General features: G+C 37.0%; 1 long non-coding RNA gene across 1 annotated transcript; it reads left to right on the forward strand.

The window, feature by feature from the left end:
• The first annotated feature begins 612 nt into the window (after nt 1-612).
• LOC131715370 (uncharacterized) lies at nt 613-6,405 on the forward strand. Its single transcript, XR_009315316.1, has 2 exons — nt 613-661; nt 4,221-6,405. It is a non-coding gene; the product is annotated as an uncharacterized LOC131715370 (long non-coding RNA).
• Nucleotides 6,406-27,187: the final 20,782 nt, after the last annotated feature.

The following is a 27,187-nucleotide window of genomic DNA, read 5'->3' on the forward strand; positions in this document are numbered from 1 at the left end:
TATTTCGTATTTTCACACCTTGTCGGTATCTTTTTTTCAGTGCTGTTAAAAACTTTATATTTTTGGAATATAAGTTAAATATTGAGACTAAGCATTATATACTGACATCTTTTTTTTACTGTTTGAGATTTCCATGGAAAGTAAAATACTCTATTTCCTCCATTATATTACATTTGTGATATTGAGTGTAAAGTAGTATATTTGAGTATATTGGCCTACATACAATTTATATAGACAGTTTCACTTACATTACGATGTGTGTGTGTATATGGTGAAGGGTTGAATATGGATAGGTGAGTCAGCGCTTTACAAGGACATCGCACTTTGGCTGTGTGCCGAGAACATCTTGTGTGTACTGAGAACATCTTGTGATAGTTTGTTTCCTTTTAAGATGAATATACATTCTGCTGCATGCACACACTATTTTGTCTTTTTTGTGCATTACCATAAAAGCTGTACTTTGTAAATATGTGTCAGAGAAGCATTAACAGATTGCCTGTGAACTGTTGTCTCTGTTAATAAAACTGCTGCTTCGTATCAACTCTCGGAGAATCTTTATTTAAAATTTGGTCCCTACAATTTGACATAGTCGGCAGGATACTGCACTGCGGTCTGAGATGTTTCTGGTCCTTGCGATGTGCATTTGCATTGTATCACAAGGGTGAGTAATAGTAGTTCTATTATTGTGTATAACACAGACCATCTTTTGACCGTGTTGCAGTGTCTAATTAAATGTGGGACTTCCCTTAAGTTGTATGATAGTTTGTTTGTTTTTGATGTGTCAATTGACAAAAGGGATCTGCAGCACGTTGTGTTGGGATCGTCATGGGGGCTTTGAGACCGTACTGTGAGTGTTACTCAAGACTGGTCTACCCACGGGCATATACCTAGTTAAGTCAGGCATAGTTCGACCACTGAACTGAGGTATATGAGTACTTAGTTAAATCAGACAGAGTTCGACCGTTGAACTGGGGTATATGAGTACTTAGTTAAGTCAGACAGAATTTGACCGCTGAACTGAAGTACATATGTGTTGTAAGGATATGAAGTAGCTGGAATACTCATATTGTTTGTGATATATGTTTGTATATGTATTGAGTGTCTAAAGTGATCAATGAATTGATAATGTTTCACTGCCTTATGCATACCAACTGAAGCAATCAATCATTGACTAATTTAGACTCTTATTGAGCCTGTATTGGATTAAGAGTGGACGTCACTTGGCCTTGAGCATATCGACTTACCCGTACTCAATAACCAATATGACTCATTAAAGGGAAAAGTGTTGTACCTAGAGAGATTTTGAAGTTAGTTGTAATCTGTTTCACTGTCACCATCACCAGGATAAACCTGTTATAATAACTGCCACCAAAAGTGGGGTAGATGAGGGTATTAGCATTAAACCCTAGTTAAAGCCCATGAGTGCACCAACAAATGTGTAAATTTAAGGTGCGAAGGAGTGGAACTATAGATAGGTCATTTAATTTAATACAGCATTAGGATAAGCCGGTAGTGTAACAGTTCATACAAGGTGAAACTGATAAGGAGTTATCAGATGATAAACTCCAGTTAAAGTGCACATACAAAAGTGTAAATTTAATGTGCAAGGAAACAAAACCACTTATTAAAGTTCATGCCCAGAGAGGGAGTGCTTTTTGCTTTCTTAGAATAATATTGGAGCAATATATTGATAGAAAGAAAACAGACCGGTAGAAAATAAGACGAAGTAGAGACAACAGAAAAGCAAAATGGTTGAAAACGGGATACACAAGTACATGATAGAGAAAACTCTGCAATCAAAGGGAAAGATGGAGAAAGACGGTTGGTCAAGTAATCTGAATTATGAAGAACAGAGAGAATGGTTTAAGAAACAGAAGACAGACAAATTGGAACAGGCATGTGTAATTATGTCATGTAGAGGTGGAGTATTGCATAAGGCTTACTCAAGAGTTTTGCGTGTATGTGTCTAAGTGTAGTTTGGTTTTCTTTTGTATAGTGTTGGGTACATTGTCTGGGGAAAAAGGGAGTCTGATCAACTCCAGGATGTCAAAAGACAAAAATGAGAATGATGAGAATGTGGAGCATAGATTATGTTGCAAATAATGGTAAAAAAGTCTACGTGCAGAATAGCAATTAACCTGTTTTCATAATAGGGCAGTAATGCATAGACAGAAACGAGAAAGTTAAACAAGCTAATTGTGTGCGAGCGATGTGACAGACTGTCGAGGAGTCAAAGGAAAATTGTAAGTAATTGTCTGTTGAGAATAAAGGTTTGCGAGAGTAAGTCAAGCAGTTAGAAACAATTACAAGAACTACTTTGGTTGAAAGACAATTGTCTGCCACACGGCAATTGGAAATGCATAAGGAAAACGCAATGCAAAGACAACAATTGACAGATTGTCAGAAGAAGATAATTAATTTGGAATCAAGTTTGGAAAATGCCGACATAGCCTATCAAGAGCTATGGAAAGTGTCAGGCTGTGCAGGGTCTGTGTCTTGCTGTCTTGCAGATTCAAAGAAAAAGAGCATGACCTTATTTGGGCATAGGAAGGCTTTGTTCCTTTAGAAAGGAATCTAGCGAGTAACAACTGCCAATTGAATAAAATTACTTCTTCTTAGGATATTTAAGTGTAAAACCAAGGGAATTTGAATAATGTTTAAAATGTGTTACAAGCAATGGCAAGATACAGGGGAAAATAGCTGTTTTCTGTTAAGAGCGCTGTTTAGCTGAACAACTTGGTACTAGGAGACAAAAGTGGTGAAGTCAGCACAGAGAGAGAGAGAGAGAGAGAGAGAGAGAGAGAGAGAGAGAGAGAGAGAGAGAGAGAGAGAGAGAGAGAGAGACTGTGTTGGAATAAAAAACAAATGTTTTTGGAGATCTGTACATCTGAAACACTATGAAAACTAATTATGCTTAAAGCTAATTCTGTTTAAAACAATTTAAGGGAAAATGTAAAGGTTTTATCGAAGTATACTGGTCATATTGTAATGATTATGAGTGAAGTCAGGCGTGGTTTTATTCTGATTTTGTTGCATAAATTAGGATAGTACGTTTTAAATTACATATTAGCATCAGAGACAATATGAATCACGGATTGAAAAATAAAAAATGAGGAAGGTAACGTATCAGGCATGGATGTTATGGGAAGAAGAGGTTACGCAGTCGATCTCAGAGCTAGAATGAACTACAAAGATTTCAACTCTGCAGCAACAGAGTGAGTCGAGTGCATCAGCTGAAAGACAGAAGCAGCATCAGAGCTACAAGTATGCATGATGTGGTTTAGAATATATGTGTTGGTGTCAGATCCTTTGGTACATTAGGATATAATATGTTTTATATTTATCACAATTGATGTTTTACAGAGCTTCTTGTCAGTTTGCTTTTTCAGCCGGTCAAACGCAGTATCTGCATACACAGGAGAGGTGATGATAACGAGATTAATGTGATGATTGAACCATAAATAAGACTGGGAATGAAATAGGAGTGTTGGTGCGAGGGATTGCCAGGGCAGGACAGAACAGATGCTGAGTTAGTGGCAACACCAGGGCGGCAAGCCAAAGGGTGGCCAAAGTGGGGCCAAGCAATGCTCTAAATTGTGGTCATAGAGGACAAGCAAAAGGAACTTTTTGGGCTGAGGGAGGTGATGCTGAGGGAAAAGGACCCCAGCAACAGTGTGAAATGCTAGTGGATACTTGAGCCAGTGTCTCTATAACTGATGTATAAGTTCCTCTTACTACTGACTATGTGATTATTGAAGGTGTTGGAGGAGGAACACACGTTGCACATAAAACAAAACCGGTGCAGCTGAAAATTGGAGAACTATGTAATTCGCTAGAATTGTCATGTCAAAATGCATTAACAAAATATTTTAGGATTGGATATCATGTCTAAATTAGGATTGATCATTGACACAGGAGCACATAGTGTGGTTTTGGTCACATGAAAATTGGAAGGAGAACCACACCCCCCAACGTCAGTATCCAGTCAAAGCTCAAGCGGTAGAAGCTGTACGAGGCATCATACAGGATCTGCTTCAGCAAGGGATAGTGAGAGAGTGTAACTCCCCTACCAGTGTTTATATACAAAAGGGAGACCAATGACAATGGGTTCACAAGACCCAGACTAAACTGTATAAACAATAATGTAATATGTGTTGTCTCATTGCAGGCGGAGCAGCGAGGGATAGAGGTGTACTTAAATAATTATTTTTCTCCGCCAGAATGAGCTCCAGTGACTGCCGGGCCAGCCCAAAGGTGGAACCCATCCCACAACGGATTGGTATGACTAGGCAATATCCTTGGGATGCAAACTGCACACATGTCCCTCTCACCTCACAAGTAGAAGCTGACTCAGTATATGCTGTTAATCATACCTTACACTTTATGAGACTAAAATACCCTCAGTGCCAGGGAGGGAACGTCCTGTGGGACTGAAATGATACAATCATACGCTGGTTGCCACACACACATGGTCCAGAGGATCCGTATGGGGTGTGGCATCTAGGCATGTGGCAGCTTAATCGGACTAAGAAGTGTGGAGTGAATCATGATTTGTCCTAGGGATAGTGAGGGACCCAGCAACAGGGTGGGGTCTTGTTTCCTTTGGGCAACTGATTCACAGGCACCTCCATCACACGGTCTGATTGAAATTGGGGAACCTCTGGGTTTATTAGAAAACCTTATCTAACACCGGGTTCAGGTTTATGTCAATTTATTTAGTCTACCTTTTCTACTCTGTATCAACTCTTTATGGGTCAGGTTAATGATGCTATTAAACGATATGTCCAACAAAGTAAGGTCACCCAGGACGGAAAAGCCGGAGGTAGACAGCGTCATGAAATCTTATCTAAAGCTGCTGGATGGTTAGGGGCAGCTAATTCTGAAATCAATACATTGAATGATGAGTTTCAACATCAATATGATGACAGCACACATATGTATGCAGCTACAGAGTTAGCAGAAGCTGCTATGGCTATACACAGCAGTACTGAAGCTATGCTATGACCTTAGGATCTATTAGAGTGTTATTAATTGTGCTTATGAATGTTACTGTGCTTATAATGTTACTCAGCATGAAGGAAGATGTTACAGGATGGGAAATGTTATGGTAAACCAATTAGAACGGGATATTACTCATTTACTGTCTGGACGACTATCAGTGAATCATAGAGCTCAATTACGAGCAAACGTTGAAGGTGGTTTAGGGATAGAATGGGCTGCTGAAATATGGGACGCTGTACTCACCCCTCCATTCCGGCGCCCTCATGACACAACGAACTTAACATATCAGCTGTTGATTCCTTCTGGGGAACAACTGCAACCGCGGGCACTGATAGCTGTCCGACATTTAGCAATGCAACAAGGTAATCATGTATATATGCTAGCCACTGTAGGTTGGGTGGGTAATAATTAATTATATTGTTGTATGTTCTTGTGATGGGAAACTTAACACTATACTAATTTGCAATTGCGTGCTATTGTTAGGCCTCTTAAAGGCTTTGAGCAGGTCATGCAGCAGAACTGTTCTCACTGGTGTATTACTTCTGATCGCACTCACCTTTCCATACGACACCAGTATCTCATAATGCAAACATGTTATGCTTTACCGCGCTTATTTGTGGACTGGTTGGGACAGCTAGAGACTCTTGATCATTCAGCCCACCTCCAAACGATACAGAAGATGAAAACTGCTCTGGACAAGGCTCAACACGAAACAATGATGGCTGAGGTACACGCTGATATGGTGCAAGCTGACGCCAAGGTTATCAGACCATGTGCCTCATCTTCAGGATGGGGTTTTGGACCAGGGGCAAGGGTCGATTGCTTTGGCTGGTGGAACATTTCCGGCTGAGTTGCCCCCTTGGGGTCCCTTGTCACGCTTGTTCTGGTGTTCCTTTTCTACTGTCGAATGCGCCGCACCCTCCATCAATATCAACGCACTCAATGGACTGTCAGGCTGTGAAGAATGCACTGCTCTAAATTGAGTGAGTGGAGAAGACGCTCACTGTCATGTGCTGGTAACCTCTGACAGGAGGCGCAATTGGCCACAGGCCAAAAGTGGGAGGTGAAGGGTTGAAATAAATATTAGTTAAAAAAGTAGTATGAAAATGCTTGAATATGTCTGTGTAGGCTGTGTTGAAATATGGATAGGTAAGTCAGCCCTTTACAAGGACATCGCACTTTGGCTGTGTGCCGAGAACATCTTGTGTGTACTGAGAACATCTTGTGATAGTTTGTTTCCTTTTAAGATGAATATACGTTCTGCTGCATGCACACACTATTTTGTCTTTTTTGTGCATTACCATAAAAGCTGTACTTTGTAAATATGTGTCAGAGAAGCATTAACAGATTGCCTGTGAACTGTTGTCTCTCCAGAATTCTGCTTAATAAAACTGCTGCTTCGTATCAACTCTCAGAGAATCTTTATTTAAAATTTTGTCCCTACAATATATACAATCTAACTTCATTATAACGAACCCCCCTAGGACCTGGAGAAATGTTTGTTATATCAGGTTGTTCACTATAATAGGGTTTGGCAATTTGCTGTATGCAGAAATGCCCAAATTGAATTGAACATATTTATACAGTATACAGTTGTTCTTTCAAGACTGCTTCACACTGATCAACATTTAAACTGTATATTTAAAATAAAACTGTAAAGAAAATAATAAAAAGTACACTTACATGCTGAATACAGTAGTCACGTGCCCTTTCTCTTGAAAAACATGTCCAGCTTATATTCATATTTTTCGTGCTTTTCTCAATGCACGCTGTTTCAATCTTGTTACCTCCTCACGCCTGTTGCCATGGTAATAATGTGTAAAAAACAATGTAATTGTATGTAAAAATAATGTGATATCTTGTAACAATTGTAAGTCGCCCTGGATAAGGGCGTCTGCTAAGAAATAAAAATAATAATAATAATGGTTGCAGTTTGTGTGAAGATGGCAACGGTGCATACATCACACATGATTCGCACTGCAATAGGTTATCTATGAATCAGCCTTATCTTTGAATTAGCCTACCAAGGTCTTTGTTTTCACTGAGAGAATGACATATTCACACTGGAGAAGGTTCAGTGTCAGTCACTACCGAGATCGTTTTATCCGGGTAGATATTGTAAAAGTGATCATTCTAATAGGGCTAATTTCCATTGAAAAAAACAGTTCTTGTTGCTTGGATCGTTAAAAAAGGGGGTTCGTTATAGTGAATTTAGACTATATATATATATATATCTTTTTTTTTTTTTACTGTGCGGCCCACCAAGTGAACAGTCTTATCTTAAATGGCCCTTGCTGACTGATTTTTCCGTTTAAACAAATTTTCATAACCAAGTAATTCAGCAAGATGTATTTATTTAGTGAATCAGTGAATCAAACGAACACATCTGTTGAATTGATTCACTAAACTGAATGAATCAAACAAATCAAATCAGTAAAAGGAATCAAACTGCACATTAGTTTTCAGGCCAGAAAAAGAGGTTTAAATAGCGCACCTATCAGTGGTTAAAGCCTGGTGTCAAAACGAACGAATTATCACTTACTTAAATGTGAACAATACAATTATCGCCTTTTAGTAAATACGGTGTGAATGAAACTCATCTTACTATTCAGAGCAGGGTGCCTCATTTAAATACATTACCATGCATTACTATTTAAATCACATATGCATTCTGATTACCATAGTATGGTACAATAAAATTAGTGTGCACCATAATGTGCTTACTATTTTTCGCGCAATAAAGAATACAATTACAATAGTAAATACGGAAATCATGAACGTGCACACTAATGGCAATTATTGTGCACCATAAAGTTTTGCGCCCTTTCATAAATTAAGCCCATTATGTACTTCACAAATCTTGCAGTTTGTATCTTGATCCAAGTAATGTCATATAAATGAAGAACGGTAAGTGTCCAGGAACCCCACCCCAACTAAGTACCGTGTGTCACCCCAATCTAATTTTACACCTCTTACAGGTACTCCATTTTCTGTCTTTTGTCTACCTGCCTATCTTGTTGGAATTTATGAAAATCAAGGTCAATTATATTTTCATTGGCAGTAACAGCCTCAAAAAAGCCAAGTAGATTAGTTAGGCAGGAATTTAGCTTTGTTCCAATCGCAATGTTTCCACTGAGACAAAAAAAAAATATTGTTTAGTAGTTTAGAGATGCAACTAGTAAATCATTGAAAGAATATTAAACTGGTGCTTATAAAATAGTAGTGATAATCAAATATCCCTTTTCTGTAAAGTGTAGTTTTAGATACCAAGGTAAATCAATGGATCAAAATGTCTAATTAAGTGATTGAAGTAATATATAAGCATAGTGAAAGGCACCACATTGCTGTATCACCTGCATAAAAGCTGTCAGTCTGTCCATCCCTATGAGCTGCTCAGCAATTGACCCTGAGACATTATTTTATCAATTGGGAAAGATTGCACCTGGTAGATTGACATTTTTGTTATGTATGGTTCTATTTTCTTAAACATTTTTTGTGCAGTGAGAATTTCCATTTTTATCCAATTAACGTAACATTGAGTAATACTATATGTGGTTATTTGAACTTTTAAATGAGCAGTAAGGTTTGATATGCAATGGAGAAATGCATGAAGTGGCAGATCCAATAATGCTAATTGGTCTCAGGCTCGTAATGGATAGAAACTCATTTGAAGTACCCTTTTTTTTTTGGTTAACAAAAAAAAGCTATGATGGTTTTATAATAGGTTGCACTTCATTGAAAAACATTGTGTCTTAGAGTTTGTTTCATACAAACATAGCTTTTATATTTAATTTAAAATACAGACAGTTGTTTATACAGGCAGTCTAGTGACAACAAATTTAATTAAAAGTCACTTTATGAGGTTTGTAGCCACATTAAGATGACATTCAGCCATCCCTCAGTATTGTAATCAAACATCAAGAAATGCAGTTACATTTAAATTGCAACAGCAAAATCAGGTTTTAAGAAATGATGCTTATGGCAATTTTGTCTTAAGGCTAATCATACCAATGAGTGTCCATATAGTCACCACAGATTATGTTACCACAATAATCAAAACCATATTGAAAATAAGTTAGATCATAAGTTGTAGATGTCAGACAGATCTCCTTAAATGTATTTGATTTTATTGAGGGTATTGTAGCCTAGCAAAATGTTATGTTATTGCTTCATGTGACAGAGAGCGAATGAATCCTAGACAACAGTCTCCCTCCTGATCTGTGAGGGCGCTGTTTAACAGGAACTGAGTGCCTCGTACTGGTTGGTCTGGCAGTTCATTCCAGGGTCAGTCGGAAGCCAGGAAGGGGGCGGAATCACAATGCCCGAAGTAATCGCCCTAAAGTGGTATGCGTTGTGTCAGTCATGGATTGGAGGAGACATGACTGGACTAGCTATCGAAGGGGGTGTGACTAAGGGTATAATTGGGGATGTGACCACTAGGACAGAGAAAGAAAACAATCTGTTAGCACTCGCGAGTGAAGTGTTTTGTTTGTTTGTAACTGTCTGTATTTGTCTTTTGTCAGATGACTAATACGTACCCGGAAACTGCCTCTTCAAGCCAGCACTAAAACCCAGACTTACAACACTACTATTAAATCACACACCTGCACCTACAGCACTCACTGTCCGGACACAGGTCTGTATCTGTGTTTTGTACCATAATTGGGTAGAGCCAGCATTATTATTTACACGGTCAAGCTGACCAAAAAGAAAATAAAAGAATTGTTTGTGAACTTTGTGTCTGTCATTGTCTGGAGCACTTGCTTCACCACTACACCTGTGCACTGCAAACTCGTTCACACTCCATCTCCCAGGACTGTCAGTTTCTAGTTTGCCTGCACTTTGTACTGGTGAACCAAACCTGGGTGCAGGTCCTGTATCTGGTCATGTGGGTTCCCAGTTTGATCTTAAACTCTCATGCAATGTTGTAGCCAACTGAGTTTAATGGAGGCATGTGACAAAGAGAGAGTGAACTCTTGTTTTAGATCTCCCTTCCGACCGGTGAGGACGCTGGGGGGGAGGAGCAGGCGGAGCCGCGGTGCGCAACGTCACAGACCCGGCCGGGAAGCGCGGTGGCAATCATGCATTGGCTGACGGTGGTTGCCCTCGCTGACCAATGGGGACGGGACGGGGCGTACAAAAGGGGGCGTGGCCCGGGGTTCTGTTCCTTCCTGCAAGGTACTGTGTGAGAGAGACGGAGAGAGAGACGATAATAAAAAGGATACAAACAAACAGGGGAAGGAAAGCAAAGAGAAGGGGTGTGTGGCGCGTGTGTTGCTAATTGTTTTACGTTTATCTCCCAGAGCACTAACGGGACGCTCCGGAGTGGAAAGGAGGAGCGCGAACCCGGAAGTGCCGGACTGGTAACGCCCGTTTTCCCGTCGAGGATTTGGGAGAGACGGATTATTGTTTTGTTGGGGTTTGGATTGAATCGTGCACGGTTTTCCCTGGTTCCTTTTTCTTTATTACTTTATTTTTGTGGTTGCCAGGTTACACATTGTTGTGTATCCTGGCACCTTTATTATTTGCATTGGCCAAAATAAAGCCGTGTGTATTGCACCCAGAAAACAGGGACTGGTCTGGTTTATTTCCCATCACCCACTCAGCTATCCTGTCACAAGGCAATATCTGAATACACACGTACAGGGTAACTGCAATGGCTCACCTGAGATATTTCCCAGAATTTCCTAAAACAGTAAGCATTACTCTTATAAATGTATAACACATTTTTTAATGTGGCACAGCAGGAAAACAAATATTTTATTTATTATTATTATTATTATTATTATTATTATTATTATTATTATTTATTTATTAGCAGACGCCCTTATCCAGGGCGACTTACAATCGTAAGCAAATACATTTCAAGTATCACAGTACAAGTAATAATACAATTAAGAGCAAGATAAATACAACGACTTTGGTTCAAATTTGTGCGTCAGTCAAAACTATAGGCTACAATATAACACATTTAACCTCTAATTTCAACACCTATTTAAACAAGGGTTGCAGCTGTTTATTCACTGACAAAAAACAACAACCTGTCAGTCAATAATTTACTTACATTGTTATTATTGGCATCATGGAGTCTACTTGCACTCCAGTGAAGGTTTAAATGATATTCAGAAAAACAAAGAAAATGCCAGTCCAGGGTAATTGCTTGAGAGGACATCACTGGTAACTTGGAATGCAAGGTACCTAATACTGATCTATAGAACATAGAATATTTTGCTTCTGCAGCTGCCCTTAATTTATTATTTGGTAAATAGTATTGAATAGGGGTGCACCGATATATAGATTTTCTTGGCCGATACCGATAGGATACTGATAATAATATATAGTGTAGGTAAGCTATTGTAAACTACTAGACATGACATAGGGCCTATATTTAAACTGTTTTATAATAGTAAATGTTAAAAAATGAACAGATATCGTTTACTTGTGTATTTATGACAAAAATGAACAGGTATTGTTTACTTGTTGCATTTACTTCAGAAAATGAATACAAAGAATAACGTAGTATTATACTGTGTGCGTGACAGCAATTTATACATTTGTTTTACAACATCGTCACACAAAAATAACATTTTGCACTGTACTAGTAAAAACACTTCTGTAAAAAAAATGTGACATTAACTTGTATAGCCACTTGCTATCAAACATTGTGTATTATAACTTCTACCTAGACTAATATAGAAAATAAAAATTTAGCCTACGCAATGTTAACTACAACAACGTTTGTTACATTTTTATTTTAGACACTTAATCAAAAAAAAAAACATATTACATTTCCAGTTACAAAATTCAGTCAAACTTGAATTGGTTTAACAGAAGACGGCACAGTAATCAATTTCTGCTTCAAAATACAGCTGAATACACCTGCAACCAATGCAGATTAAGCAAGGCCATTTTGAAGTACATTGTGTAATAATTATGATAACTAGAACTGCTAGGCAGTTTTACAGCTCCCAAGCCCCAGTACCAGTATCAAACACTTAAGCAATTACTGTAAGAAGCGGGTTTAGTTCTTGATATTTGACAAGTTTGAAATCAGTAACTTCCACCAGTTTTCCAGAAGAAGATTTTGAAAGTTTTCTCAAAAAAATGCTTCGGGCGGCCATCTTGGTTCACGCACAAACACCATTTTTGAAAAAGTCAATTGTACATGATGATTTTCAGGTTTGGAATTAATCAAGTAAACAGTTTTTAAACTGAAGCAGTTTTAAATTTAAAAAAGAAAATGTAGGTTTGGCATCCATCTTGTTTAACAAAACAACACCATTTTGTCATATTTGAATTCTATTGTCGCTGGGATGATGCCTACCAAGTTGGGAGTAAGTTGGTTAAATGGTTTTTGAGCAGAAGCAGTTTATTGTTTGGTGCGCGTTTTGGCGAATTTGGTGGCAGCCAGTTTGATAGTAAAATTTATCTCAACAACTTCTGCTTTGCAAACTTGAAGCGGGTCTGGATGCTGATGATATATTCCAAGTGTCAGATCAATCACTTCACCGCTTCCCAAGAAGAAGATTTCGAAAGGTTTCTAAAAAAAATGTGTCAGATGGCCATTTTGGTTCAGGTCACCATTTTTTAGTCAGTCAGTTGTGTTGATAGTGACAGGGATGATGCTTGGGAAATTTGGAGTTAGTCAAGTACATCGTTTGTTAACTGAGGCAGTTTTAAACGTAAGATTTTCGGTAAAATTTGTGGCAATCATTTTGATAGAAAACTTTATTGCAGCAACTTCTGCTTCGCAGAACTTGAAGCGGGTTTGGTTGCTGATGACATATCCAAAGTTTCAGATCAATTGGTTTTTCCAAAAAATGCATCAGGTCGCCATCTTGATTGATGCAGGAGTGCAATTTCTTTTTGCATATGAACTGAAATCTACACAGGATGATACCTACCAAGTTTCATGTTGATTGGTTACACCGCGTGTGAACAGGAGCAGTTTGAAGTTGATGGAAGAAGAAGAAGAAGAAGAAGAAAAATTCTAACAATAACAATAAATATAGCTGCAAGCAGCAATGACTGGCATCCAAGCGCCAGACCATGTGACCTATGACAGTATTTCACATGTGGCATAGTACCCCATTGGCCTCTACTAGTCTTTGTAGATTAATAGTACAATATATGCTGAAATTTGATTTGCTCGTGGACTTTACTTTTAACAAACTGCACAGACAATCTTCATGAGGTTAAGTATGCAAAGTTTCACTTCAATTGGCAAAACGGTTCAGAGAAGATGATGTTTCAATATTTTTGACAAATCCAATATGGCCACCAATGCAGTTGGATAGCCCATATGGTTTCCTATATATGTTCCTTAGTCCCCATGACCCTAGCTGCACTCTGTAAGCAGTTATAAGCCAGTTTTGCATTTGACCTTAAGGAGAAGTCAAAGGTCACGATCAAGGCTTTTTTTTTTAACAGAGCATATATGGATTCCTATCTGTGTTCCATAGTAACCATGGCACTATCTACACTCTGTAAGAAGTTAGGTCAAAGGTCAAGATCAAGGCGATTTTTAAATAGAGCATACATTAATTCCCATATGCCTCCACTATTCTGTGAAGATTCATGAGTCTACAACATTCTACCTTAGATAAATACTGCAATATAAGTAAATATGTGAAAATTGACCATAGCTGAAATTTGATTGGCTCGCGGCAGCCATGTTTTGTTATGTAGCGACTTGCCTTGAACAAACTTGATAGACAACCTTGCCAAGGCTATGTATGCAAAGATTTTCAATCGGCATACCGGTTTCAGAGAAGACGACGTTAGAAGACATAAGGGTAGTCTGTGCCCCAAGTTTCACATCTCTACCGTAAGCGGTTTTAGAGAATTTTTTTTTTTTAATTGTCAAAAATTCTTGAAAAATCCAATATGGCCATCAAACCATGTGACCTATGACCTTCATTTTCGTGCTGGCACAACTTCCCACTGTCCTCTAATTTTTGTGAGTTTTTGTGCAATGGTGTTGGTTTTACAGACATTTAAAAATTTGGCATAATAATAATAATAATAATAATAATAATAATAATAATAATAATAATAATAATAATAATAATATGGTTCCACAGCAACTTTGTTGCTTGGACACCTAATAATAATAATAATAATAATATTTGAGACATATTTACTGCAGGTTGATCGCACGCTACATAGCACTGCATCATTATTAGTATAGTAAGCGCACCAGCCCAAACATTAAATTCTGTGCTGGAAGAAATTCAAGCATGAATATCGATATACATTATCGGATAATATAACAAAAACTGCTGATCGCCGATTGTGTTTTTTTTCTCCCTTATATCGGTGCCATGCCGATAGGCTACCAGTTATCGGTGCACCCCTAGTATTGAACATATTAATATTTTAACAACTTTGTTTCCTAGTACTGTTCTATTGTTTAAATATGCAGCCAAAAGCACAGTTTGACTAAAATACAACTATAAAGTGAACCCTGCCTGCGTTATGTTGGTTGCAGCCATTTTCAGTAGTTCTTGGTTATGTTGCTCCAGTATTCAGTGTATTATATTGCTCTGCCTTTGCCTGTCTTGATTTGAGCTTGTCTAGAGAGTATCCTAAGTGTCATGAACAGTCTTCCTCATTCCATTCAAATCATGTGGCTTTTCAACTCTGCTTGTCTCAGCTACTATATATTTATATAGACAGTCGGTGTAGTCTACAAACTCAAAGCCAGGTAGAGGCAGGCAGCTTAAGAGAAAATGATAATAACTAAGTAACTAAAACAGAACCCAAAACCAATTAGAATACCTGCAAACTCCATAAACCAGTAAAGGAAATATACAAAGCAATTAAAATGACATTATAAAATGATTTAGTACCATCAGCCAATCAGCTCCCAACTCCAGCAGGCTTCTATCAGATAGTAGATGCCTGCTAGAAAGTCTCAACATCAACTGTAAATGAAACTCAAAATCAATCTACGCAACTTCCAGCTTTTTCATTTGACTTGCCATAATGAAAGCTCTGTTCACATCTTTTGGATAGCAAACACTGAACAAAGACACAATTGGTCCAAATTTATTTTATTATCCACCAAAACCAGCCAATCAAACCGACGAAAGCAACCAATCCTGTACCAGCAACTGCAGAGTCAGCAAATCACAGCCTCTCAACTCGACTGGAGCTCAGACAGCAGCTTTCAACAACAACAAACCAAGACACAGACAGATCAGTAATATTGCTCAGTTCAGATACCTGGCACTGATCAGATAAACCATAAGCAACTCTGACAAGTACAACATTATTTGTTTAATGAAGTTACTTTTTTTTCTCTAATTATGTATGTGATCCTTTGTGAACAATTTTGGGGACAGTTTTCCTAAAACTTTGCTCAGTGGAATCATTACAAGTTCAATGTAAATTTAAGTTTGAAAGTGTTTTTTTAAAGATACAATATTTTTTTTTTAATAGCGATAGTGCTCTCTCGATGAAGACTCTGCCGTGTGGTAGTTGACCTTGACTCTTGTTAGCCCACTTGCTTCAGCTCAGGACGCATAGCTCCAGTCGCAGCCAACTACCACACAGTAAAGCCTTTATCAATGGGCACTATCACTTAATTAACAGATACTCACTCAATGAATTAAAATAAAATAAAAGTTGAAGGTGTCTGGTGTCTAACAATGACAAAAATATATATTTGCTGGATGATTAGTCTTAAAGTATGTACATCTTTTGGACTGTACCTCAAGCATGATGATGGAGAATGTAATTACAGGTACATGTAAGCCTTTATTGATCAATAAATCAATGTTACTATAGCAACACATCCCATGTCTCTCTAATATTGCTAGCTTAGACTTTTAGTGGAGAGAGAATAAACCGAAGCATTACCCAATATACCCAACATAGCAATCTATACCATCTGACCTTGTGCAGTTTAACATTGATAGTTGAGGAGCATTACATCTAGAGACTGCTTCTGTGAGTAGTAAGACAACATGGAAATGGTGGCTAAAGTTATTTTTTTGTTTTATTTTTATTTTTACAGCAGCAGTATTTCAGAATACCATGCATGTTCTTCTATAGGAACCGCATTGTGATGGTCGGTTGTATATATTTTTTCCTATTGTTTTGAATACACTACACTAGGTGTGTCTGGATGAATAAGAAAATAAACCACTTCAACCGTTGGTTAGATAAAGATAGCAGATATCTGAGAGACACAAATGAAAGGAGATGAGACTCCATGAGCAAACTTAATGGGAGTTTGAATGGATTTGTCACTATTTCAGTCTGAGGATTTGGGAGATTATAAAGTAACCTGACAATTATTTGGTTATTGATACCAAAATCTGTATAACTAAGACATCTGAAACTTCACATTGAGAATTGTGTTTGAGGGTCACAAGCATATTTGTTTCTTTAGTAAAAATACATTCTAAATATAGATGTCTACAATGCATAATCCAGATACTATACTGTTCTTGTGCTGTGCATAGGAATCGCGTGTTTTAGTTTGTATTTGTAAATAGATTAAAATCTTAAAAAGGATGTGCAGTGACATGCTGCCGGTGTCAGAGAATATATGTTCCCCCCGAATATAGGAACCAATATTTGAGAATATTGGTTCCCCTTTCAAATATTTGTACCCCCTTATTTTTTGTAACAAAGTAATCTCTCTTTGCATAGAAGTATATCCATGCACTTTCAACTAAAACCTTAATTTTAAGACCACTTTCATTAACCCTAACCATACATCATTTAGTCCCCTCTGACAGGTCCAGTCTCACCGACAATAATTTACTAGCATTATACCTGCATAATTTAAATACAAACATAATACATAACAAACATGCATGCTGGTGAGAACAAATATTCATTTAAATTAGGAATTAAGACAGTGCATTTCAGATGTTTTGAACTCACCTGAGAGTGCCATGCAGGTCATGTCCTTGGTTAATCTTTAAAATATGGCAGCATTCTGGGCTTAGACCATAGAATAAATGAACAAAAGTTAAAATTTCTTCTGAGAAGCATGGGTTTTACTAGCTTGGCAACAACAAGCTAAAACAAAAGAAAGGATAATGATATAAGAGAGGTCAATACACCCTTTGAATAAGAAACAGGACGATTCCTACTTTTGAGTGTTATGCGGCTTGATTCCTTTGAAAGGGAGATTCTTACTGATTGTATTTTCAAACTTGCCAATTCACCATACTTTGTTCATGTAATGTAACAACATAGAAATAGAAAAAAAAACCTCTGTGCCATTACTTGAGTGAACCTACAATAAAGGTACAAACCTTGCAAGTCTTAGACATTTCAGGAGACACATTTTACAAGTGCCTTTGAAGTTTTCCGATCAGTGGTCCTCTCTAAAAAGGCCAAAAGTTAAAGAACATCAAGGTTACAAATTCTTCAGATTTGTAGGCTGATTGAAATGGCTGCTGTTCTGACAAACTGAGGATTTGCAAACTATACATAAAAACAAGTGTACAGTTTTCCTGGAGATAGTGGTGGGATAGTAGGGTGGCTATCATTGGCACAGACAGAAAACTCACAGCTATAGATCAGCAATAGGAATATACTTCCTTTACCTTTTTTCCTTGTTAAAACATTTACATTTTTCAATTCAATCTCAAGGAAGAACAATTTGTATGTGGTCTATTCATGCAAGGGCTGCTCCAGGATACCATAAATATTTTACTAAGGTGAAATAAAAAAAACGTATTTAAATCCCTCTGCAAGTTAAAAACAATATAACAAATGTTTAAAAAAATATGACAAATGTTTAGACAAAAAAGATACCAAAAAAGGACAGCTTTCCTTCCACACTGTCAAACACTAAGCCCCCTTTTCAAAGCTTACATGCATGAGTTATTTACTGTCTGTATTGATAGATTAACAATTGATATGTTAAAGAATCCAACAACATTCTAAAACAGTTTAATTCATATTAAGTATTATTTCATTAAATAAACAGGCTTTTAAAAAAATGTAATTAAATAATTATAAGTTTAAGATTTGTTAATTGTGCCCCTACTAGATACACTTGTTGAATAAATGAATACATAGGACCCCTTTTTTTCTGGAGCACTATACTGTGTATTTTTGTGACAGGGGTGCAAAAGTTTCACATATATTAATGTACGCTTTTCAGCATCTGCCATGGGAGTTTTATTCATTTTTTTAAGGATGAGATTCTAACCTCTTGTGCTACTTATTTGGAGCAGGAATAGAGAGAAGAGGATCTGGACTTAATCAAAAACATTGAACTGTCAAATAATGCTCAGAGAAGCAATATATTTTGTAGGGCTTTCTCCCTGGTCACAGAAGGATAAAACTGACCCACATGGAAACTCAACAGTACTGTGTTGGCAATAAACAACTCTTCGATGTGTCTCTGGCTGGGAAGGCAGATTTGTGTTGGGCCAAACCAGTGTGGCTCCTTGGATGCTGTAATAATATTGACACAATTGTTATTAGTGTGATATCACAACATAGCATGCTCTCTTATGAAAAAGAGGAAAGCCTAATGTTGTCTGCAGTCAGTGGAAGCATCTGTTTTCTATTTGACAGGGATTAATAAATCCAGTGCTTAACTGCTGTTCTTGTGGTCTTACACTTGAATTCATTATGAATTTGTGGACATTTCTTTCTTATTCAGATGTTTCTCACTTGCTTGGTTTTTATGCAGTTTAGAAACTCCAAATGATCTCTCCATTGTCGTGAGGTTGTGATGTAGCACACACATGTCGGTGCACATTACTCACGCCAACACATGGCACGGCTAAACAAGGTGGGTAAATAAAAAAGCCACATGAATTGATCTAACCTTTTTTTTTTGTTTTGTTTTGTTTGTTTTTTTGCATGACAAGTTTGAAAGCTGTGGCGTAACCTTGCACAACATTCTACTATAACTATCTGTTTAAAGTAATCCTGGCAAACTTCTTTGACCAAATAGAAATAAGCATAACAGTACTTGGGGTTTAGATCCCTCTTCATTTCGTTTATTTATTTTTTAATTTTTTAATGTGACACCATTTATTCAATGTTTTGAATTGTTGCCATTTGCAAGTGACTTCTAAAATGATAGTGCTTTATAGTTTAATTGTTTTATGACCAAGGTTATAAAAAATAATGAAGCTATTACAAAGCATAGAAAGGTATTTTTTAATCCTTCTGTTCTTTTCATGTTTGGATAGCTGATTGCTTTAAGCTTAGACTTTGTAGTCCCTAGCAGTAAGATAAGATGCAATTCATGTTACTAGTTTTAAGCAGCATTTTTCATGGGTACCTACACTATCAAGAACAAAAAAAAGTGTAAAGTGTAACGGATGTGTTACAGAGTAGCCGAGGGTGACGTTCCCAGACCAGACCGCTGACAGAAACAACACAGGCAGGTACTCGGGTGAAAACCGCTCTGCGGCGTCGTTTTTATTAAACACAATATTTAAACAAAAAAACACTGCTCACAGAGCAAAAATAAAAGTTTAAACAAAACAGATCGCAAACACAAAACAAGTAGCAATTGTTTTCTTTTTCTTTTCTTTTTACTTTCATTTTTGATCTTCTCTCGCTCTCGTTCTCTCCTCTGAACACCCACCCTGAACAAGGAAAGCTGCAGGCTTTTATACATGTGACAATAATTACAAACATTCAAACAATAATTCAATGAAGGGCACCAGCCACATTCTCATGAGCTGTCTGGCACAGGACGTGCTGGTAGCACCGCCTCTGCCAGACCACATTCAAACCCAACAATAACAACAAAACGGCGTGCTTTTAACTAAACACAACATACATTCAAATCATACAAAACAATGCCTTACATCACCTGTTCTTAAAAACCAAACAATACATTTCCTTTTTAAATAATAATACACTACACCATAATACATTCACCACGCTGATTAAACACATGATTTATTTACATGCAGGGCTTTGTCCTGCCCCCTCTTTATGTGCAGGGCTTTTCTACCCAGGATTCTTATAGGCTTATATTTTTTGTTACCCATAATTCCATGATTCAGGACCCCATATGTATGGCTATTTGTACAGTCAATGCAGTAAACTGATACGGACGACACTTTTTTGTTTCTTAAGTAACACACAACTCATACAATTCATTTTGGACTTAAAAGTTAAAAGGCTTCTATTCTTTCCTTTTGCAAAAAAATGGGAGATTGCACATTTATTTCTATATGTATTTATTTTTTGATTAGACACCATCTCATATTGCTAATTTTGCACACAAAAAACAATAATTCTGTGTTTACATTATTTTATGTGTGTGCTGTTGCAAACTTGAATGTGTTTTTACAAAGACTCAAAAGATCATTATTGGTATTTTTTGCATAAAATAATATGATCCCGGATTTGAAACAACGTCTAAATCACTGGGTCCTGGAAATGCTGTCTTTTTGTATTATGAAACAATTAAAATGAATCTTGCTTTTTGCTTTTAAATGAAAAGAAATAATATTGTACATGGTTGTGTGCTGATTCTGAACAATGGCAAATGTTAATAAATAAAAATAATTAGCACTGTACTGTAACTAATTATGTTAGTGCTGTTTTTTATTGTATGTATATATGTATGTATGTATGTGTGTATGTATGTATGTTGGTGCCCCTTGGAGCATCTACCTTATCCTAACCTAAAATCACACTTTTACCCCAAACCCTTATCTTAATTGATGCCTTAAAGCCACTATCTGATTTCAAAATTGCTATTCAGTTCCCAGCAGGAAGACTGAAATATTATTCTCAACAGATGCTATTCAAAGCGTGGATGATTCAGAGCATTTAGTAATGGATGAAATTGACAATCTGTGCATATTCCTGATGGATGTACACTAAAGTTGGCAATGAACATGGCAGTTTTGTTTTTTTTCTGAGACCTTTTTAAGGATTATAATCTTAAAAAGAAGATAAAAAAGATCCTGTGATAAAAGCAATAAATAACAGCTTGCACATGTATATGTATGCAAGAGGCTGTTAGAGAGGGACAGGAGATGCTTTATATTAGCCATTTGGGATATCACATGATGCCTCTACTCATATTTCAAAAGAATACCATAATCCACCCACAGTGCTAACATATTTAGCCTGAATCACACATGTAAACTGTAGACTATGTTTTTGTCAATTAAATAATTTAGAACGTGGTTGTAACAAAACCAGTGTTTGACGGGCTAACATTGCTGTCCTTTCACTATGGATCAGATCAAATTGTAACAATATTTGGATTTGTTTTGCTTGCGTTGTGTTTCATTGCAGTCAATAAAACACAACCAAAGCTTATTACATGCTTTGTTTTTTTTAATAGCAGTGTGGAGTAGTCAGAGCAACAGTGTGGAGTAGTGGTTAGGGCTCTGGACTCTTGACCGGAGGGTTTTGGGTTCAATCCCAGGTGGGGGACCTTGCTGCTGTACCCTTGAGCAAGGTACTTTACCTAGATTGCTCCAGTATAAACCCAACTGTATAAATGGGTAATTGTATGTAAAAATAACGCATCTCATTTTAATACAAAATCTCTTTTTATTTATGCTGAATAGAGCTGGAGAATATTTGGCACATTTTTAAGGAAATTGGATATGCATGAAAATCAAGATGCTTAGACAGGAGCTAACATGGGTGTGCAAGTCCCTGGGTCAAGGCTGTTGAAGCAAATTACTTCAAGGTTAGCTTTAATCTGAAACCAAGTGGCATTGACAAGGCACAGCAACACTTCATAGCATTCCCATAAGTTTGCTTACTTGGATATAAGATGAGTATTCAGTGCAAGGAAAAGTTAAAACATTCAAATTTATAAAAACGCTCATTGGTAGAATGGGTTGTTACTGAAAGAAACTGAAAATAACATTATTTGACAAATGTTGATAAGGAGTAGGCTTCTTTTAATGCACTTTTTCTAGCAATTTTAAATTCTTATAAAAAAAACTATCTTGATTTTATTTTGCTATAAGCTGTTCATATATTGTGCTGCATGGAGGCAAAAAATAGTGAATTTGCACTTGTGTCAAATTCATTCACTAATGCAGTCTGTCATGTAAATACAGCTTAGAAAATGGAATCTGGCTCTTGTTTGGTTGAAGGCAGTCTGAAAATATGTTGAGTAGCAAGTCAAATCCTCTTGTTGAAAATCTATTTCACTCCTGCTAAGGCAATCGGCAAGATAAAAATTGCATCAATCAAACAGACATATCTGAGAAACTAGTTATGGAACAATCTGCATCTATTAAAACAGTATGGTGTCCCTTATATGGAAGAATACATTTAAAATACATACCCTATTTTTAAAGCAAGCACTAATTTCTCTCTATTATTTTAGGAAAACATGGATTGTAAAATCAATGGCACATTTGTAGATTAGATTTGGAGCCTAATACATCTATTTCAGTTTACTCAATTGACAGGGCAGTTTGTTATTGTTAATGCCAGAGTAGAATGATACATTGGATTAAAATTGCTTCATGGCATACCATATATAATATAGGATTTATGTTTTCTTTGTGGTTCCATACAATGAAATGCAGCACACACACACACACACACACAGTAACAGATTATATGCTAATACACTGAGCTTGGTTTTAGAAGCTTCGGTACACAGGTTTAAACTAATACTTTATTCTAAAGTGAGATTTTATGCTATACATAAATGTATAATGAGTACATCTCTGTGTTAGACTGGTAAAGTATACGATAAGTAATCAATATTAGACTCCAATTAGCAAAAAGGCTAATTGATTGAATAGGAACACACTTCTAATTTAATTTGTCCAATCTGCTACATACAATTATTGTTGTCCTTGAAGTTACTTGATTTATTTTATTCTAAGGTTTTGTAAGGCTGTTCATGCAACAGTAAATAGAAGGAGAAACTGGTAACTCTTGTTTATGCTAAAGAATAGAAATAATAAATAAGAACCACAAAGGTGCTTCTTTACAAAAGTTTAATGTAGGGGTATACCAGGTGCTACCCTAGTCTACCGACCCTCCTAACATACCAGCCATGTAACTCAAATGATTGAGCTGAAGCAGTAGGCGATTATGCGGTTCTGAAAATGCCTATCAATCAAGATTAGGCTTGTCTTGTAGCTTGTTAGAAGCAATACAATAATGTCTTGATTACAGATCACGTTTCATTGTTGCAGCTTTTTTGCATTCTGTCTCCCTGTGTTGTTTAAAAGTGACACGGTAGCACTAATATAATTGACTGTATGTAAGCACAACGATTGGATGCTGTCTAATGTATTCTTCAGGATAAGAATACTTTGCATGAGTAGGCATCAAAAAATTGTTTTGTTGTTTATTTAGGAAGGCAACACAGAATCGAACTCGCTCACATGTAACTAAAAAATATAGCTCTGGTACATCCCATATTCAAAATATTTCTAGAATAGATCTGAATACCTTTTGTTAATTAAAAAAAAAATCATTATGAATTTACAAAAGCTTTCCAGGCCACATAGCTCCCTTAATGAGATGTGAACTGGTAACATAAATAAGATCATCCAAATACAGCCAAGATCAGATCACGACAGCTTTGCAATTTAGCAAAGCTGTTGCTACTGTATATGCATCAAGGAATTAACTAGGAAAGGGTTAACACAAAGTAAAGCAAAAAAATGTTCCTGCTACATTACTCTCTGTTGTGGGCCAGGAAGCCAATGTCTCAGTAAAGTATTTATTACCTGAATCTATCTTTTTGATTTGCAGTACCATGCTGAGATTATGGCTTTAACTGGATTATGCTTGTGGATTGATTGGTTGATGTGCAGTATGTGTCATTAGGCTGTTTGTGGGAGATATGGGAACTGTGCTGATAGCTCCCACAGCTGCCCTATAGGACTGCCCTGAAAACAAGATGCAGCACCTCCTCAATGAGTCCCTCCTGGCACGAAACATACAAGAAATATGAGATGAAAAGGCCAGCAGTGAGATCCATCCTGTTCTTGGTTATCTGGAGCAGAAAAGAAGGCCTGAATCCCGAGTGCAAATTGATGGGTGAGACATCGGTTGTGAAGCAGTAGAAGGTGCTTTTCCATGATATCTGACCGTACAATCAGGACAGCAGGATTCATGCCATGATCATGCGACTAGGATAAACTAATCTGCCACAGATGGGCTCATTTTTTTTCCCCCTTTCCTTTCCTTCCTTTTTTTTTAACTTCACTTAAGATGTGAATTCAGGCACAAAATATGCTGTAATTGACATTCTGAAGCAATTACACACATGCACATAAACAACGATAATGATTGGCAGCTTCAGTGTCCAAGAATCCCATCTGGTTTGTTAAGTATAAAAAGGCACAGGGTATAGGGTTTATGACATATTTATTCCCCTACAAAGCAAGGTAATAGTAGCAATTTGAGCTATCTCTGTATGTCATTTGGTATGAATACGTGTCTTAAATGGAAAATGTTCACTTTATTTACATCTACCATAAATGTACATGATTGCATTGCCATTACTGTAGAGGTGTGTAAAGTTAACTGTTCAGATATTAATGCAAACATCTTTTTTTTTTTACTTAAGTTTTAGCAATGGAAATTCTACCATTCATCCAATATAAAAACAGTGAAAGTCACTGTGTCTGCAGAATATTTTACCGTAATTGCAATCTACAGTTACAAGGTAATTATAGTCATCTGAAATTGTTCTTACAGTGAAATTATCAACAAGTTGAACAGCATCCTGGCTGCATTCCACTTACTTGTTTTAAACACTTTAACAAGGTTTTTGGTTATACCACTTTTTACTTTAATTTTGTTTTCGAAACAGATAAATGAATCCAGATGAAAAAGCCTACCAAAACCATTATCAGACCACATCATTAACATGAATGGTAACACAGATTTTGAACAAGCAGTGGCCCTGCAAATCATAATACCATTGGTAGATCAAAAATGAAAATATTACCACCGTGGAAACCATTGCAGCAGCCCCTGTGCTGCTTTTACAGAACCATTGCATTGGCCCTGGAAATCACTGGTTTTATGCAGGAGATGATGCATAACAGGACTTTATTCCATGGATGTGCTCATTCCTGTTCATTAAAACATTTAGATCTTAAAGAGAAAGCCAGTAATACAAACAGTGATGTAATCCACAATGCACACAATGGAACAACAAATTGAGCTAGGATTAATATAGATCCATAATATAAATGCAGATTGGAATTACATCTTTTTGGCAAAAATGGAATTGTGCTCAAGTCATGCAAGCATGACATGTGTCACATTTGTATTTAAATGCTCTTTTCTAAACCCCTTTTGAGATAATCCTTGCCTGGAGCTAGAAAGGGACACCCTCTGAGAAAAAGGGGTCTGAAATTGCTTCTGGGCCTCCCTGTGGGCCCGCTTCCTAATTAGGTGACAGCCAAAAGAGCAATACTTCTACTGATATATAGTGCAAAACAGTAACAATCCCCAACAACCAACAACATTGTTTGTAGGTTGAGGCTAATGATGGTGGGATGCTGAGACTCACAATGCTTCCATTCAGGCATAAAATCATTTGAAACAGGTGGATTTAAATTTCCCTCAGCCAGAGCATGTAGCATAATTTGTCAGTAGGTTCAGCATAGACTATAATGAGAAATCCACACTCTGAAATCTGATTGTTTTCACTTCAATTATTAGAGTTGCTTGAATTCAGAAATTGATTATCAAGTAAAGGATTTCTTAATTGTAATTTCACTACACATTGAGACATATATTCATACTTTGGGACAGTTAAACAATAACCTTTTTTTTCATCCGCATTTTCTTGCCTCACAGCAGATTTGTTGGACTTGAGTCTGGGACTTGGACTCGGGTCATATTATTCGTGACTTGGACTCAATTCACGACCGCAGAAGACTCGACCTTGTGTGATTCGGACTCGGGACATTCGGGCTTCGTGACTCGTGACTCAGACATGTTAACAATGTATTTTTTATTTTATATTACCTGTGACAGGCTGGCTTTGTGATGACGTCAGGCCAGATGCAGCAAGAACACAAACAGGCAGTACTGCAGGTGCAAAGGCGCACAAGATGTGTGTGAGAAAATATTTGTCTGTAACGAGGAAGAAGTGATCTTCAGCCTTTCCACTAAATCCTTCTGGAAACGTGTTTAAACATTCCCTATTTAAGATCCATTCATATTTACAGATACATGTTTTATTTTGTTAGTCAATATATGAAAGATGTCTACCACCGCTGCCACCAGTGTAATAAAACCTTTTCCTAGGTAAGGTAATGTACTAACTGGATTTACTAAAAGTAGCGTGTAGCTGCCACTACCTTTGATTACCCGGTAAGGTCCGGAAATAATGGACTGCTGGAAGTTCTATATGCTAAAAGAAGCACCAGAAAATAGGACCGATATAAAAAAATAACTCTGTATTTATTCACAAGAGCAAGGAGACATTTAAAAACATTCACAAATTACTGTATGTTTAAGATCCAAATCAACAATATTTACTTTAGTTATCAGAGCACATTAACTAAGCAAGTCCAATAGGCTATACACATTCAATTAACTAGAATATGTAAAATAATCTATAAATACACACAGCAAACTATAAAATAAAATCTTCAACTTCAACACAATATTAAATCAAACACTAAATATAAAACCATAAGTGAATAAACAGTGGATATGTCAAGCCTATCGAACTAGCATAGGACACTGCAATATAGCCGTAGGTTTTGAAAAGTGCAAATAGCAATAATTATCTAATTATTAGTTCAGTAGTTACAGCAACCACTAAACAAGTAAAAAGATTCCCCTATAACACAAAATCCCACCCCACAATACAATCAAGTTGAATACAAGTTAAAACATACAAACTTCCCTTGGGTCGACAGTCAGGAGCCCCCCTCCACACCCGGAGGCGTACAGTCCTGCCCTCTGCGGCCTCTTTATGGCTCTGCCTCTCGCACTCTGGTATTCCACAGCTCCAGGTATTCAGTCACCGGCACAGCAATCAGTCCACAAAAGTCAAATTCATCAGCAGTAATACAGCGGTCTCTATCCTTGGTTTTATACAGTTCATAAAAAGTGAGCTTCTCGCTCTAATTAAAATGCGATTTAGTTCCAGTTGAGCCTTTCGCTCTAGTTTCAAGTCATGAGCTTCTCGCTCAGGTTCAGCTTATTACTGTTTCAGCGTCTCACTCACAGTGCATCAGTATTTAGTCCCGGTCTCTCTCACAGAAGA

This window comes from Acipenser ruthenus, chromosome 3 (assembly GCF_902713425.1).
Source record: "Acipenser ruthenus chromosome 3, fAciRut3.2 maternal haplotype, whole genome shotgun sequence".
Classification (NCBI taxonomy): Eukaryota; Metazoa; Chordata; class Actinopteri; order Acipenseriformes; family Acipenseridae; genus Acipenser; species Acipenser ruthenus.